The 17,293-nt window shown below is 38.7% G+C and overlaps 1 long non-coding RNA gene across 1 annotated transcript in view; it reads left to right on the plus strand.

The window, feature by feature from the left end:
• Window positions 1–2,311: 2,311 nt before the first annotated feature.
• The window catches only part of LOC143663654 (uncharacterized), a 55,814-nt gene continuing 40,832 nt past the window's right edge, over window positions 2,312–17,293 (plus strand). The window contains exon 1 of the long non-coding RNA XR_013166094.1: window positions 2,312–2,507. This is a non-coding gene — a long non-coding RNA (uncharacterized LOC143663654). The remainder of the gene's footprint in view (window positions 2,508–17,293) is intronic.

A 17,293-nucleotide genomic window follows, 5' to 3' on the forward strand; every position in this document is an offset into this window, starting at 1 on the left:
TAGTTTACATTATTTAAACACTTACTAGGTCTTTTCTAAGTACTTTTCAGTAGTAGGATCATGAGCGGACATCTCCTTTCCTGTTCAGCAGACTACAAAGGAACCTTACCTTTCTGGGATTTCTAGTACTGTTGAAGTGATGGTTCCTAGGAGTGTAGTCTTCAGTCCATTTTTCCATGAAAGAATTTAGGAATGAAGAAGCAAAATGTGGCATAGCCTTATGAAACGATGACTCTGATTCACAGCATCAAAACTTTAACTTAACCATGTCCTTTACCAAAAAAAAAACACCCACCAAAAGATACTCTAAGTATTACAATTTACTGTAGTTTGTTATTTTTTATAATTACTTCATCACGCTTGACAAACCCTTTTTCTATGTCATGACTGAATATTTAACCTTATGGAGAAACTACTTTGGGCCACCTGAATGAAAATGTAACATGAACACAATGTGGTTATGTCCTCTGCTTTTTATACCAAGATTATTCAAAAATGACTTAAATCATTGAGTTCAAAAATGATTCCAATTATATTGAAATGAGGAAATGGCTAAGAAATATCAATAGATGTCAAAAAGAAGAGATAGGTAAATTGCTAGAGGTGTAACAGGATCAAAAGTTGCTTTTAAGAAAAGAAAAGTATTTTCTTTCTTTTTAATGTACAAAATGCTTAGTGGAAACTTGCTCAGTCAGCAATGTTTGGGAAGTTGAGAGTCTGAGTATTTCAGGGTGTAAGTGAGAGCAAGATGATAAGAAAATGAAATGACTCTGCATAAGAAAATGAAAGCAAAGAGGAGGTTTGGTTTTTAGTAGACTAGTGAAATTAGAGAAGGCTATCCAGGTAGAGAAAGAGGTCAAAAGACATGGTGGAAAAGTGAGGCCTAATGAACCAATATAGTCTGTGAAAATTCCCTATGGCATGGAAGAGATGATGAATTTTTTGGACAGTGGCATCTATTGAAATTTGATTTTTTTCTTCCTTTGGGTTCCAATTACCTTTTGCTACCCCTCTGGTAATGTCCATAATATGCAATAAATGTCTGTGAATGGTGGTTTGGGAAAATGACGGAAAGGATCAGGGTGCCTGGACCTGGTATGACAGCAGTTGCAGGAATTTAGGGTGATGATGAGAAAGAGCTTAAAATGGTGATGCCAGATGCAATGTTTTCTTAGAAAACAATTTCAAGATCCCTGGAAATGACAGGTATATGGGGCTAAACTCAAAAAGCTGGAAAGCTATAGCACTTGGTGATGACAGCATATATACATATGCTGCATATAGATAAAGTTCTATCTATATATCTATTTATCCATCTGTATATCTTAAGATTATTGTACTTAGGGAATTTTATCAAATGGGTACAATAGAAGATGTTTCTATCACCTCTACCATCCTGTGAATTACTATATGAAGAGCCAAATAAACATGCAAAATTAGCAAAGGCGGTGAATCCCACAGTAAACATGTTACCAAAACGAAGACCCAGATCCCAAAATAGAAATCTGAAAGTCACATTATCATTTTTTCTCTAACAAAAATGATGACTTAATCCAATGATATTATTCAAAATAAAACGGAAAAAAATCATTGCATTAATCCCATAATTGTTTAGCTTTGTCTGCGAATAACTAATAGTAATGCCATGTATGTGAAGAAAAGGAAAAATTTTAAAGCTTTCATTCTGAAAGACTTACTGTGCAGCAGCTTTCATTTAGTGACCAAAATACACAGTTATATATGCATAAATGAAGTAATGGAATGCATTTTTAAGCTGAACTAAGGAGTTTTTAGGTATGACAGAAAGATTAGTTATATAGAATGAACTGTTTGATCTAGAAGATAAGAGGAAGGAAGAAGTACACAATGTTATAAATAGAAAGGCAGGAAAACCAGGGTATATAAATGATAAACAAGCTTGAAATAATTTTTAGCAAATGAAAAAGAAAGAAAATGAAGTGGCTTGTTATCTGCAATGTACAATAGTCAAAACTCACAGGGAGGTAAAGAGTAGACCAAGAAAATAAGTCCACAACATACAGACTTTCCTAAACTACACATTTGTATTAGAGTGCATTATGTAGACTTCATTCAGACCCCAGATAGAGGGTGAGCTATAAATAGACATGGAAAAAACCAAACCAGCAAGTATCTAGTGAAGGTACATGCAGGTGAGACAAAGTCTGCCCTACCCAGGAATAGAGTCACTGCCCATGGAGTAGAAATAACAACTGATTATTGTCTGTGATGTAACAGAAGACCAGGCCTTTCCCTATCCCATAAAACACATGCCATCTGGTGAAAAGTAAGTCTTCTTGCAGATGTATGTTTTTAGATGAAAATGCCTCCCACCTTGTGGCCAGGCCCCTCCTTTGCTCTCTTGACTAAGCATTACTGAAAACTCTATTTTATCTGATAATAGAATAGCCATCCCAGCTCTCTTTTGATTCCTACTTGCATGGTATATTTTTTCCATCCTTTCACTTTCAACCTACTTTTTTTTTAAGGTGAGTCTCTCGTAAACAGCATATAGTGGGGTCATACTTTTTAATCCTTTCTGCCAAATCTCTGCCTTTTCATTGAGGAATTTAATCTATTTACAATCAAAGTAAGTACTGATAATATAGGATTTTCTTTGGCCATTTTGCTATTTTGTGTTTTTAACTTCTATTCTCTTTGGACCATCTATTTTTCCATTAATGCCTATTTCCATATTTATTTAGCTTTTTTATTGTATCATTTGAGATCTTCTCACATCTTTCTGAATGTATTTTTCATATATGTATGTATATATAGGTGTATGTATATGTGTATATATATATATTTGTTGTGGTTTCTATGAGGTTAAAATTAAACATCCTACGTTTTATAGCATACATTCTTTGATACTGTGGTATTTAGGTTCAGGTGACAACTTGGCCAGGTGATGGTGCCTAGTTTTGTTGCTGTGGATTTGAATCATTAGCTTGTGAAACTCATCTGTGGCTGATTACATCTGTAGTCTCTAAGGGGAATGCCTTCTACCATGAGAAGGTATTCTCTTGTTGGTACTTTAATTTGGACATTTTCTTGGCCTTAGAATTTTAACTTGTAACTTAATAAGTTTCCTTTATAGAAGCCAGTTCAATTCTGTTATATTGCATTCTGGCAGCTTTAGCAAACTGAGACAGTTACTGTCTTTAAGAGTCTTTATTCTAGCTATGTTTGAACAATGGCCACCCTCAGAGCCGACTCCACCCATCTGAAGTAGCTGATCATAGGTAGGTGGAGTTCTGGAATCAGAACACACATTGTAGGGTTCTTGTGTACCAAAGTGGCACCCACAAGCTGAACCAGGAGCTGGAATTCCAGTCCCCACTGCAGCCAGCCACAATGCTGTGGGAATGGGGATGGGGAGTACCACAGGAAAGGTGAAACTCACCAGTCTCTACCTCGGTTTACCAGCTTCTTCCTCCCATTCCGGTGTTCTCCTAGACTTTGGAGTTTCAAAGTGGTTGATTCAGATAGTTCCTGCCAGTCCACTAGTTGTTTTGGTGGAGGGGCTTACTCCCAGAACATTCCGTTCAACCATTTTCAATTATTCACTGCTGCAAAGAGTCTATTTACAAATGGATCCACATCTGCAGGGCCAGGGGTTAGAACACAAACAAATCTCTATGGAGGATGTGAGTTAATATATTAATATACACAACACAAATAAATCTCATGGATATGCAGGACAAATAATACCAAACTCAAATGAGCACATACTGTATGTTTCAATGCATATGTAGTTCTAGGGACCAGCAAAAATATTCTGTGGTGAAAAAATCAAAAAAGTAGTTGTCTTGGAGAATAGGTTGTGTTTGTAAAAGTAGGACAACTATCTGGATAGTAGACTCTGTTGATTGTCTACCCTCTCTCTTTCCAAACAGAATCCTTTTTTTTCTTAATTCATTTTTTTTTTTACTTCTGAATATTATTCCCATCTCCTGGTTACTAAGATCATAGGAATGGCACCTAAAATTAGACTAAATTTGCTTAAAAGAGGGAATTATAATACATGTTTTGGGTAGAGCCTTCTCCTTCTCTCTCCTACTGGATAAGAACAAATAAATATTAATTACTTTAGTGTCCAAGGGCTGCCATAAAAAAAGTTACCACAAAATAGGTAGCTTAAAACAACAGAAATTTATTTTCACAGTTCTTGAAGCTAGAAGCCAAAAATCAAGGTGTCAGAAGGGCCAAAACCTCGTAGAGTCTATAGGGAAATATATATTCGGTATCCTGCTTGGCTTCTGGTCATGGATGGCACTCCTTGGGATTCCTTTGCTGATGGCATGACTCAGCCTTTTCCTCTGTCCTTGCAGAACTGTCCTCTCTCTCTCTTTTCACATTGTGTTTGTTATAGTTTGTTAATGCTGACAGAATGCAATATACCAGAAATAAGTTGATCTATATAAAATGGATTTATTAAGTACAAGTTTACAGTTTTAAGGCCTTAAAAGTGTCCAAACTAAAGCATTCAGAGAAAGAAACCGTGATTCTGAAGAAAGGACAATATTTGTAGTGTGGGAAGGCAACTGGCCAACAGATGCTAGTTCCTGTTCCTTGTTCCATCGCTTCCAGCTTCTGATTCCAGTGCTTTATCTCTAAGCATCTGTTGGCCTTAGTTTCTTAGTTCACTTAGTTTCTCTAGGGCCAAACTCTGGGTACTGGCTTGCTTGGCATCTTATGGGATGTCACATGACAACATCTGCTGAGCTTTGCATCTCCAAATGTTTACATTTGTGCTGGTTCTGAAGCAACTGTACTTTCTCCAAAATACCTGCCCTTTTAAAGGACTTCAGTAAACTAATCAAGATCCACCTTGAATGGGTGGAGTCACATCTTCATCTGATCCAAAGACCACACCCACAATTGAGTGGATCAATCTCTATGTAAACAATCTAATCAAAAGTTTCATCCCTAAAAATAGATTTGGCCCTACAAGATTGGATCAAGATCAAAAGAAAATGGCTTTTCTGGGATACTTAACAGTTCAAACTAGTACAGAGTTATTCCATCTTCTGCCTTCTCTTTCTTTCTTATAAGAATCCTAGTCATATTGGATTAGGACCCATCCAGTGTGACCTCATCTTAACTAGTACCCTTTTCAAACACCTTGTTTCAAACTAAGGTCACATTCACAGAAACAGTGTTTAGAACTTGAACATATCTTTTGGTGGACAAAATTCAACACATAACATTAATTTAGATATTTCTAGAAGCTGTTTTAAGAATACAATGGGTGCAGCTTAAAGTGAAGTCTAGAGTTAGGGTAATAGAAAAATAGAAAGAATTTAGAATTTTGGTTATAGTTCTGAGCTACTAATGCAACCAGCTCTGGAGCTTGTCCTATTCTGTACCTCTTCATATTGGAAATGATGTTTTGTTTTTTTTTAAGTTTATAGAAGTTTGAGTTAGGTTCTGCTTCAGGCAGTCAAAAGCCTACTAAATGGCATAGCTTTATCTCTCTATTTAGAATTCCTATAAAGTAATTTCCCTCAAAATAGGTCAGCTACATCCACAGCTGATTCCATTTGTAATCAGCCAAAGGGGAGTGTCTTCTGCAATTAGTGATGCTAAATCCAATCATGGGAAGCCTTTTAAGGAGGACTCAGAGGAGACAGGTTGCATTCCTGCTTTGGCTGGTGAGCCTCTCCTGTGGAGTTCGTCCAGGCCATCCATTGGAGTCATCGGCTTCGCAGCCTGCCCTGTGGATTTTGGACTCTGCATTCCTACGGTCACGTGAGACACTTTCATAAATTTTATATTTGCAAGTGTTCCCTGTTGGTTCTGTTTCTCTAGAGAACCCTAACTAATACATCTTGGTACCAGGAGTGGTTCTTAAGGAACAGAATCTTAAAAATGGGTTTTTATGAATGGTTTTCTACTCTGACTGGGCTCAGAGACACTAAGGACTCTGATTCCCGTAATCAGAATGACACTCCCAATCCATGGACTGAGTTGGCAAAGGAGATAGTCAAAATATCATCATTCGATTCTCCTAATGCTTCGCTTGTACGAAGCCAGACTCTGGGGGATAATGTTTTTGACACTTTTACAGAGTTTTGTAGAAATAAGAGTTATAGAGATGTTGGTTGGTTGTTGTTAGATACACTGTCTACATTAAAGGGTGAAAGGGATGGGCTTAAGGCTTCAAACAAGAAGCTTAAGTGCCGTCTGAAAGATGTAGAGGTTTCTATGAGTATCCTGAAGGAAAATTTTATTTCCTGTAGCCGTAGACTTGAGATCTCTGAAAATCAGACTCAGAATCTTATTGTTAGAGTAGCAACTTTACAACGTAAACTGAAATCTCAGTCTTGCATGGTGTCTGCTGTTAAAGTGAGGGCATTGATTGGAAAGGAGTGGGACCCTGAAAAATGGGATGGTGACATATGGATTGATAATGATGTTGGGGGTGAGGTTGAAACCCTAGACCATGCTGAGCCTTCTTTAGATAACCCTGTAATAGTCTGCCCTGAGGACATAGCCGCCCCACCTCCAGCCTGCCTTGAGGAATTGGCCACCCAACCTCCTCCTGAAGGGATTAGCCCTAGAGTTATTAATCCTGTTTCACCAGATGAAACTGCAAATGAAAGCCCTGAAGCAAATGGCTTGGAAGATATTTCTAATTCTTTTCATGACCCACCGCCACCACCCCTCATTTCTTCTAGACCTATAACTAGACTAAAGTCCCAACAGGCCCCTAAAGGTGAGGTACAAAGTATCACACATGAGGAGGTACGTTATACTCCAAAAGAACTGTGTGAGTTTTCCAATTTATATAGACAGAAATCAGGGGAATATGTGTGGCAATGGATTTTAAGAGTGTGGGATAATGGTGGGAGGAATATAAGGCTGGAGCAGGCTGAATTTATTGATATGGGCCCACTAAGCAGAGATTCTGCATTCAATGTTATAGCTAGAGCAGTTAGAAAAGGTGTTAACAGCTTGTTTGGGTGGTTGGTTGAAACATGGATCAAAAGGTGGCCAACATTACCTGAGGTTGAAATGCCAGAACTGCCCTTGTATAATGTAGATGAGGGGATCCAGAGGCTTAGAGAGATTGGGATGTTAGAGTGTATTTATCATGCAAAGTCTGCTCTTACACCCCAGGAATGTCCAGAGGATGCACCTTTTACCAGAACAGTGAGAAATAAATTTGTGAGACTAGCACCATCATCCCTCAAGAGCTCTGTGCTTGCACTTCTCTGTAGGTCAGATATTACTGTAGGAACTGCTGTCACTGAGCTGGAATCCTTAAACACAATGGGGATGACAGGATCCCGAGTTGGCAGAAGCCAGGTGGCAGCACTTAATCACCAAAGACAGGGTAGACGTGAGTATTATAATAGACAACAAACTCAAAGGAGGCATCAAAATTATATGACACGCAGAGATTTGTGGCATTGGCTAGTAAATCATGGGGTGCCTAGAAATACAATAGAAGGGCAACCTACTAAATTCTTGTTGGAGCTGTATAAACAAAAGAGTTCTAGGTCAAGGGAACAGAAGTCTAACCTGAATTACAAAAACACAGAGTCACGGCCCCTTAACCAATTTCCAGACTTGAAACAGTTTACAGACCCTGAGCCCCTTGAATGAAGGGGAGGCCAGGTCCCTATGGGGAAGAAACCTGTTACACTGCCACAAATTTATACTGTTAACCTTCCTCTAAGTCTTCCCCAAGGAGACCGACGGCCTTTTACCAGGGTAACTGTGCATTGGGGAAAAGGAAATGATCAGATGTTTCGGGGATTATTAGACACTGGTTCAGAAGTGACATTAATTCCAGGGGACCCAAAACGTCACTGTGGACCACCAGTCAGAGTGGGGGCTTATGGAGGCCAGGTGATCAATGGAGTTTTAGCTCAGGTCTGTCTCACAGTGGGTCCAGTGGGCCCCCGGACCCATCCTGTAGTTATTTCCCCAGTTCCGAAATGTATAATTGGCATAGACATACTGAGCAACTGGCAGAATCCCCACGTTGGTTCTCTAACTCGTGCAGTGAGGGCTATTATGGTTGGAAAGGCCAAGTGGAAGCCACTAGAACTGCCCCTACCAAGCAAAATAGTAAATCAAAAGCAATACCGTATTCCTGGAGGGATTGCAGAGATTACTGCCACTCTTAAGGACTTGAAAGATGCAGGGGTGGTGATTCCCACCACATCCCCATTCAACTCTCCTATTTGGCCTGTGCAGAAAACAGATGGGTCTTGGAGAATGACAGTGGATTATCGTAAACTCAACCAGGTGGTAACTCCAATTGCAGCTGCTGTTCCAGATGTAGTATCATTGCTTGAGCAAATCAATACATCCTCTGGTACCTGGTATGCAGCTATTGATCTGGCAAATGCTTTTTTCTCAATAGCTATTAGTAAGGACCACCAGAAACAGTTTGCTTTCAGCTGGCAAGGTCAGCAATATACTTTCACTGTCCTACCTCAGGGGTATATCAACTCTCCAGCCCTATGTCATAATCTTGTTCGCAGAGACCTTGATCGTTTCTCCCTCCCACAAGACATCACACTGGTCCATTATATTGATGATATCATGTTGATTGGACCTAGTGAGCAAGAAGTAGCAACTAGTCTAGATTTACTGGTAAGGCATTTGCGTGTCAGAGGATGGGAGATAAATCCAACAAAAATACAGGGGCCTTCTACCTCAGTAAAATTTCTAGGTGTCCAGTGGTGTGGGGCATGTCGAGATATCCCTTCTAAGGTGAAGGATAAATTGCTGCATCTGGCCCCTCCCACAACCAAAAAAGAGGCACAATGCCTAGTGGGTCTTTTTGGATTTTGGCGACAACATATTCCTCATTTGGGTGTGCTACTCCGGCCCATTTATCGAGTGACCAGAAAAGCTGCTAATTTTGAGTGGGGACCTGAACAAGAGGAGGCTCTGCGACAGGTCCAGGCTGCTGTGCAAGCTGCTCTGCCACTTGGGCCATATGATCCAGCAGATCCAATGGTGCTGGAAGTGTCAGTGGCAAATAGAGATGCTGTCTGGAGCCTTTGGCAGGCCCCTATAGGAGAATCACAACGCAGACCCTTAGGATTTTGGAGCAAAGCCTTACCATCTGCTGCAGATAACTACTCTCCTTTTGAGAAACAGCTTTTGGCCTGCTATTGGGCCTTAGTAGAGACTGAACGCTTAACCATGGGCCACCAAGTTACCATGAGACCTGAGTTGCCTATCATGAGTTGGGTGTTGTCTGACCCACCAAGCCATAAAGTTGGGCGCACACAGCAGCACTCTATTGTAAAGTGGAAATGGTATATACGAGATAGAGCCAGAGCAGGTCCTGAAGGCACAAGTAAGTTACATGAAGAAGTGGCACAAATGCCCATGGTTTCCACTCCTGCTGCCACATTACCTTCTCTTTCCCAGACCAGAGCTATGGCCTCTTGGGGTGTTCCTTACAGTGAATTGACTGAGGAAGAGAAAACTCGGGCCTGGTTTACAGATGGTTCAGCATGATATGCAGGTACCACCCGAAAGTGGACAGCTGCAGCATTACAACCCCTTTCTGGGGTGTCCTTGAAGGACAGTGGAGAGGGGAAATCCTCCCAGTGGGCAGAACTTCGAGCAGTGCACCTGGTTGTTCATTTTGCTTGGAAGGAAAACTGGCCAGAGGTGCGTTTGTATACTGACTCATGGGCTGTTGCTAATGGTTTGGCTGGATGGTCAGGGACTTGGAAAGACCATAATTGGAAAATTGGTGACAAAGAGGTCTGGGGAAGAAGTATGTGGATAGACCTTTCTGAGTGGGCTAAAAACATGAAGATATTTGTGTCCCATGTGAATGCACACCAGAGGGTGACTTCAGCAGAGGAAGATTTTAATAATCAAGTGGATAAGATGACCCGTTCTACGGATACCAGTCAGCCTCTTTCCCCAGCAACTCCTGTTATTGCCCAATGGACTCATGAACAAAGTGGTCATGGTGGTAGGGATGGAGGTTATGCATGGGCTCAGCAACATGGACTTCCACTCACCAAGGCTGACCTGGCTACAGCCACTGCTGAGTGCCCAATCTGCCAGCAGCAGAGACCCACACTCAGCCCCCGATATGGCACCATTCCCCGAGGTGACCAGCCAGCTACATGGTGGCAGGTTGATTACATTGGACCACTCCCTTCATGGAAGGGGCAGCAATTTGTTCTAACTGGAATAGACACATACTCTGGATATGGGTTTGCTTTCCAAAGCTACTATTCTGCCAAAACTACTATTCGTGGGCTTACAGAATGCCTTATCCATCGTCATGGTATTCCACATAGCATTGCTTCGGATCAAGGAACACACTTCACAGCAAATGAAGTGCAGGAATGGGCACATGCTCATGGAATTCTCTGGTCTTACCATGTTCCCCATCATCCAGAAGCTGCTGGATTGATAGAATGGTGGAATGGCCTTTTGAAAACTCAATTACGGTGCCAACTAGGTGGCAAAAACTTGAAAGGCTGGGGTAATGTTCTCCAGGAAGCTGTGTATGCTCTGAATCAGCGTCCACTGTATGGTGCTGTTTCTCCCATAGCCAGGATCCATGGGTCCAGGAACCAAGGGGTGGAAATGGGTGTGGTGCCACTCACTATTACTCCTAGTGATCCACTAGGAAAATTTTTGCTTCCTGTCCCTGCTACCCTGAGTTCTGCTGGTCTACAGGTTTTAGTTCCAAAACGGGGTGTGCTTTCTCCAGGAGAAACAACAGTGATACCACTGAACTGGAAGTTAAGATTGCCACCTGGCCACTTTGGGCTACTTATGCCTCTGGATCAACACACCAAGAAGGGGATTACATTATTGTCTGGGGTAATTGACCCTGACTATCAGAAGGAAGTAGGACTGCAACTACATAATGGAAGTAAAGAAGAGTTTTCTTGGAATATAGGAGATCCCCTGGGGCGTCTATTAGTACTACCATGCCCTGTGATTAAAATCAATGGAAAACTGCAACAACACAATCCAGGCAGGACCACTAATGGCTCTGAGACTTCAGGAATGAAGGTTTGGGTCACCCCACCAGGCAAAGAACCACGGCCAGCTGAAGTGCTTGCTGAGGGGAAAGGGAACATGGAATGGGTAGTGGAAGAAGGTAGTGATAAATATGAACTTCGACCACGTGATCAGTTACAGAAACGAGGACTGTAATGCTGTTTTGTTTGTGTTATACTATTTAAGTTGTAAGATATCAAGTTTAAGAATGAATGTTGCCCAAGGATTTGCACGCTATTCTGGAAGAGATTTAATGTGTTTCCAGTTATATGCAGGACAGTTGAGTATTGTCAGGTAAAAGAAAAAATGTGTGCTTATTTGTTTTTATTTGGAAATTAAGTATGGTCTAAGGTGATATATATATATATATATATATATATATATGTGCCAAGTTGACAAGGGGTGGACTGTCATGGTTAGGGACAGGTGTCAACTTGGCCAAGTTGTGGTACCTGTTCATCTGATTGGGCAAGCGCTGGCCTGTCTGTTGCAATGAGGACATTTCATAGGATTAGGTCATGATCAGGTCATCTACATCCACAGCTGATTCCATTTGTAATCAGCCAAAGGGGAGTGTCTTCTGCAATTAGTGATGCTAAATCCAATCATGGGAAGCCTTTTAAGGAGGACTCAGAGGAGACAGGTTCCATTCCTGCTTTGGCTGGTGAGCCTCTCCTGTGGAGTTCGTCCAGGCCATCCATTGGAGTCATCAGCTTCGCAGCCTGCCCTGTGGATTTTGGACTCTGCATTCCTACGGTCACGTGAGACGCTTTCATAAATTTTATATTTGCAAGTGTTCCCTGTTGGTTCTGTTTCTCTAGAGAACCCTAACTAATACACACATATATTCAACTTCTGTCCTGAATACGTAATTTCTATAATAGCTGTGAGAAAGAAAAGTTGGTAACCTGCTGGCTAAATAGCTAATGTCTCTGCTATAGAAATAGTACTCATGAAAACATATTTGAAATTCTGAACTTTAAAATTTTGAGGCATAATAAGTATTAATTCTTGCAAGTAGATCCATGTGAGTTTTATTCACTTATGTGATCAATCTTTTGTGGTCATTCATTTCTCATCGATTCTTTCAGTGTTTAATTACTGATCACTTAGTGTTACCAGGAACTATTCTAGTCACTAGAAAAGCAGAGATAAACAAAAGAGACAATATTACTAGCATCATTCTAATGAGTCATGCAAACAATTTAAATGATTGAATGAATAAATAAGAGAATGGATGTATGAAAGAAGAAATATCAAATAATGATATAAAACAATCAGACTCTAGTAAAGACTCGAGTCAGGTTTTTGTTCTCACCGTGTCACAAACTTTAAATTCTCAAAGCCACAAATAACTTTCCTTCTATTAAATTCAGTGGTAAATCATCACTCATCATCTCACCTGACCTACCAGCAATATTTGGCTCAGTTAATTACTCTCTTCTCTTTGTACTTTTTTGGTTGGCTTCAAGAATACCATTTTTTTTTTATCTTTACTGATTATTCCCTCTAAGTTTCTTTTGCTGCTTTCTTCTATCTTTTTTTTTTATATTTTATCATGTAAACACCGAAAGTGGAGGATTTAGACATTTTTCCTCTCTTCTACATTATTTTCTGGGAAATCTTACCCAGTTCCATACCATAAAAAAGTCATCCATATTTCCTGATGACTCGCAAATGTACATCTCTAGCCTGGTCCAGCCTCTTGTTATCCAGATATATTCAACTTCTTGCATGATATGTGAACTGATATATCTGATAGCATTGCAAACTTAAGTCTACTATTTCTGCTGTGGCCCCCAGGATCAATCAAGATAAGCAAGGTTATAGTGCAGTAATGAATAGTCACAAAATTTTACTCTTTTAATGGAACAAAATTTGCTATTTGCTCATGCTACATCTCCAGTATGGACTGGTGGTGAGCTAGAATAATCATGGTTACTTATATAGCCATGGAGAGGATTTATCTAAACTTGTGTTTCCATGATGAAGTCAGAAAGAGGCAACATGTATAATCATGCAGAAGACATTAAATTTTACATTTGGTTAGTTGGCCAAAATAAGTCACATGGACATGCCTTTAACTTTAAAAGGGTAGAGAAGTGAAATCCTATTTTTTCCAGAAGAAAACATTTTGAAATATTTGAGAACACTTCTAATGCCATCCAGCTACTTACCTACTACATCTATTCTTATCACAGTCTAAACTATCTCATTAAATGGCAATTCAATACTTTTAGTTGCTTAGAGTCAACTTCAACTTCTCGTATTTTTCTCAGAGCATACTTCCTACCAATCAACAAATTTATTTGTTCTACCTTCAAAATATATCCAGAACTGCACTACTTCTCACCACTTGCACTGTTGCCATCTGGTTTAAGACTCCATCACTTCCTGCTGAATTACTACAAGAACTTCTTAGCTAGTGTCCATGGCATGCAATTCAAATATGTTACCGCTCTTCTCAAACTCTCCTGTCTCAGGGTAACCTAATTAGTGTTTACCATGATCTCCAAGATTCTACATGATTTAAACCCATTTTTGTTTTTCTTACTTTGTCTCCTAATATTCTCCCCTAACTCACTGCTCTAGCTGTAGCTTCTTCTGTGATCTTGGATCAAGCTTGTTGTCTTTACATTTGCTGCTCTCTCTGCCAGCCAAGCTCTTCCTCCAGATGACTGCATGGCTTGTTCCTGATGCTTTTCAGGTATTCACTCAAATATCACTTTTTAAAAGAAGATTTCTCTAGCCACCTAAAAATTCCTATCCTGCTTCCTAATTTCTTTATTCCCATGGTAGGTAGCACTAACAAAAATATTATACATTTTGTCATTCATTTTTAATGTTTTCCATCTCTGTACCAGAATTTAAGCTCCATGAAGGCATAGATTTTGCATGTTTTGTACACTGTATCCCAGTGTCTAGATCAGATCAGTATCTGATATATAATAGTGGTCAATAACATATATTGAATGAAATCACTGTAAATTCTTTGAAGAAGATTAAAGCAGATAATCAGATAAAGAGATAATGCTATAGATAGGACATTTATGGAAGGTTTCACTGAGTAAAAGACATACAACCAGAGACTTAAATAATGATTGGTAAACCATGCAGATGTAGAGGGGAAAAGAAGTCTGATCTGAGGGAATAGAACTGAGGCAAGAGTGCTTGGTGTTTTCTAGGAATAGCAAGGAAGCAAAAATGAATATAGTCTAGGAGAGAGAGGAGGAATAGTAGGAAATATGGTCAAAATTTTAACCAGGAGTAAGGTCTTGAAAGCCATGATAACAAAATTTTTATTTTAATTCTGAGAATTGATACTAACATATCAGGAGCTATGATAGAAAAGAAGAAGAAAATGGTGAGCAGAATTTTTCTCCAGCCCTATTGATAATAATGATGGAAACACATAATAAAGAACCAAATGGCATAAATAATTGCAACCATGTTATTACTTCCTCATGGATTACCCACTTTCTCTGATGACTACCACCACTAATAGAGTTATGCAGAAGTGATAGACATATAAAATTCTATTCTAGGCCTCCTAATTAATTAAATTTTTGACTTTGAGAAAATTAACTAACCTCTTGGTGTCTCCATTTTTGTTTCTAAATTTCAGTAAATAATATGAACTTTTCAGTATTAAAATTATATCCATAAGTTAAAAAGAAAACTTGTAAATGAAGGGCTATTTTTATACTATTTCACCATATAGGTGAAAAAATGATTTGTCTTATTTTTACTTATTTGAATTCCTCTTTATTTCTACTCTCCCTCTCCTGATTGCTCCCTCCTTCTTTTGATTGTCCTGCCTTTTTATTCCCGTAACTCTTGTAATCAAGATAGCTCCTGGAACCAAACCTTTCCCATATTTTCAAAGGAAAATATGCTCTAAGCCTGTGGCCTCCAAAAAAAGTGGGAACGAATGACATATTGGTTTACGTAGAGAAAATATTATGATTCTTTTTTTTTTTTTTCTCACATGGGCGGGTACCAGGAATCAAACCTGGTCTCTGGCATGGAAAGCAAGAACTCTGCCTGCTGAGCCACTGTGGCCCACCCTATAATTCTGTTTTGTATTTTTATAAAAATAATGCAGAAATTTAGGCTTACTAATACTGAAATATTGAATGAAAATAGTATATTATACAAGTGGAAAATAAATATATTTATATTAGAAGTCCTTGCCTTTAAAAAAACACACAAAAAATGATAGTGGTATGTATGTCCAAAGAATAAGACAACTACATTTATATATATGGGATAATATCTATAGGAATAAACAGAATTGTTTTTCTTCCATCTATAACATTCCATGTTATGGAATTATTACTTCTGCTTCAGACTTCATTTTGATTATTTTTAATTATCATTCAATTACATTTAAAAATATTTACTATTATCATGTTAAATATTTTAAACAACCACAAAAGCTAGTTATTTTCCCTATTTTATAAATAAAGAAACCGAAGCTCAGAGTGATTAATTTTCTTAAGCTCTAGTAGCTATAACAAGTGACTGCATCTGTCTGCTTTACTGTTCTAAACTCAGCCTTCAGCAAAGTGCCAAATATGTAAAGGTCCCCCAAAAATATTTGCTGAGTAAATGGCAGTGGTGAGATCTAAATCCAGAATTGTAACATGGAGTATTGGGCAGTCAAAAAACACATTAATAATGATGATGATGATAATGGAAATACATATAGTAACTATTCATTGTAGGTGGTACTTACATAATTTATATATGTGCTGATTTGAAATTGTTATGTACCCCAGAAGAGCCATGTCCTTTTAGTCTTAATCCAATCTTGTGGGGGCAGGCATTGTTTAGGTGGAAACTTTGATTAGATGGTTTTCATGGAGAAGTGACACACCTAATTGTGATTGGCACCTTTTGATTAGATATGGATGTGACTCCATCCATTTAAGGTGGATCTTAATTAATTTATTGGAGTGCCAACAAAGATTCTTGGAGAGCTGGCACAGCATAGACATTTGAAGATACTAAGCCAAAAAATAAAACCCAGAGTTTGCTCCTGAGAAGCTAAGTGAGGACCCACAGACAGTGGAATCAGAAGCTGGGAGCAACAAACTGGGAGTATGGATGGTCCTGTACAACTGACAGAGGTGACCCTGAGGCTTTTCCTCTGAGAAGGTATCTTCTTGTTGGTGCCTTAATTTGGACATTTTCATGGCTTACAATTGTAACTCATGACTGAATAAACACTCTTTATAAATCTCATCCACTTTTTGTATACTGCATCTGGCAGCTTAGCAAACTGAAACAATATGTATAATGTTATTTTATAATATCCCATATTTCTTAGAGTTAAATATTGTTCAGTAAATTCTTCAGGATCCAACTGACATTAAATGGTGTTTCAGGATACATGATCTCGTTTGTTTAAGTTTGAAGCTAATATGCCAAATAATGAAGAGTATTTTTTTCTGGTCTAGGTGAGATAATATGAGGCTAAGAAATAAAGTTACAGAAATGCATATAGAAGGGAAAGGATTGATTAAAAAAGATAATGTAGTGATATAATTTGCAAAATTTGGAGACTAATTAGACATGGAGATAAAAAGTAAGGAAATGTTAAGTAGGAGCTTAACATTTTAACCCAGCCAATTGTAACGTGATTGGCAGAGAACAAGAGTCAAAGGATTAACGGTATGAAAGTTAGTTAGGTGAATCATGATTTAACCATGTTCCTCAAGCCATTCATTGCTGATGAAATGGAATGCAAATTAGTGTAGGACAATTGGAGAGAAGAGGTGGCATTGAAGAAGCGAAAGAGCAATTGACTGTATTTTAATAGATTATATAAAGATGAACGAGGTAGTAAATAAAAAGTGTCATTGGCCAGATAGCACACTTGTGCTTATGTAGAAAATAAAATCACAGATCTTTTCTCAGAAAGATTGTTTATAAGATGTATTATTGTACAAGTGGCATAAATAGAGTAAACAATCAATATATTTGTGGTTAAAAATGATGCTGTTTTTGAGAATTATCTATAGTCAATGTTTTCTCCAAGGAGCATCTTGTGGACAAAGTTTCATATTTTCCTCCGCCTAAAAAGCCCTGAATTCTAGCCTTGATTTTCTAGGCAATAGCTCTGTAGTAATTAGACTTGAATGTTTTAGATTTACAAAGTTAATTCATTGTTCAGCTGGAGTTGTAGGTCATGTTCCCTCAGCCATAAGGAAGGAGGTTGTACATCAAGTGCTATTTCTACACACAGTGGCATCAGTGTGCCCTT

Source organism: Tamandua tetradactyla, chromosome 19, assembly GCF_023851605.1.
Source record: "Tamandua tetradactyla isolate mTamTet1 chromosome 19, mTamTet1.pri, whole genome shotgun sequence".
In the NCBI taxonomy this organism is placed as follows: Eukaryota; Metazoa; Chordata; class Mammalia; order Pilosa; family Myrmecophagidae; genus Tamandua; species Tamandua tetradactyla.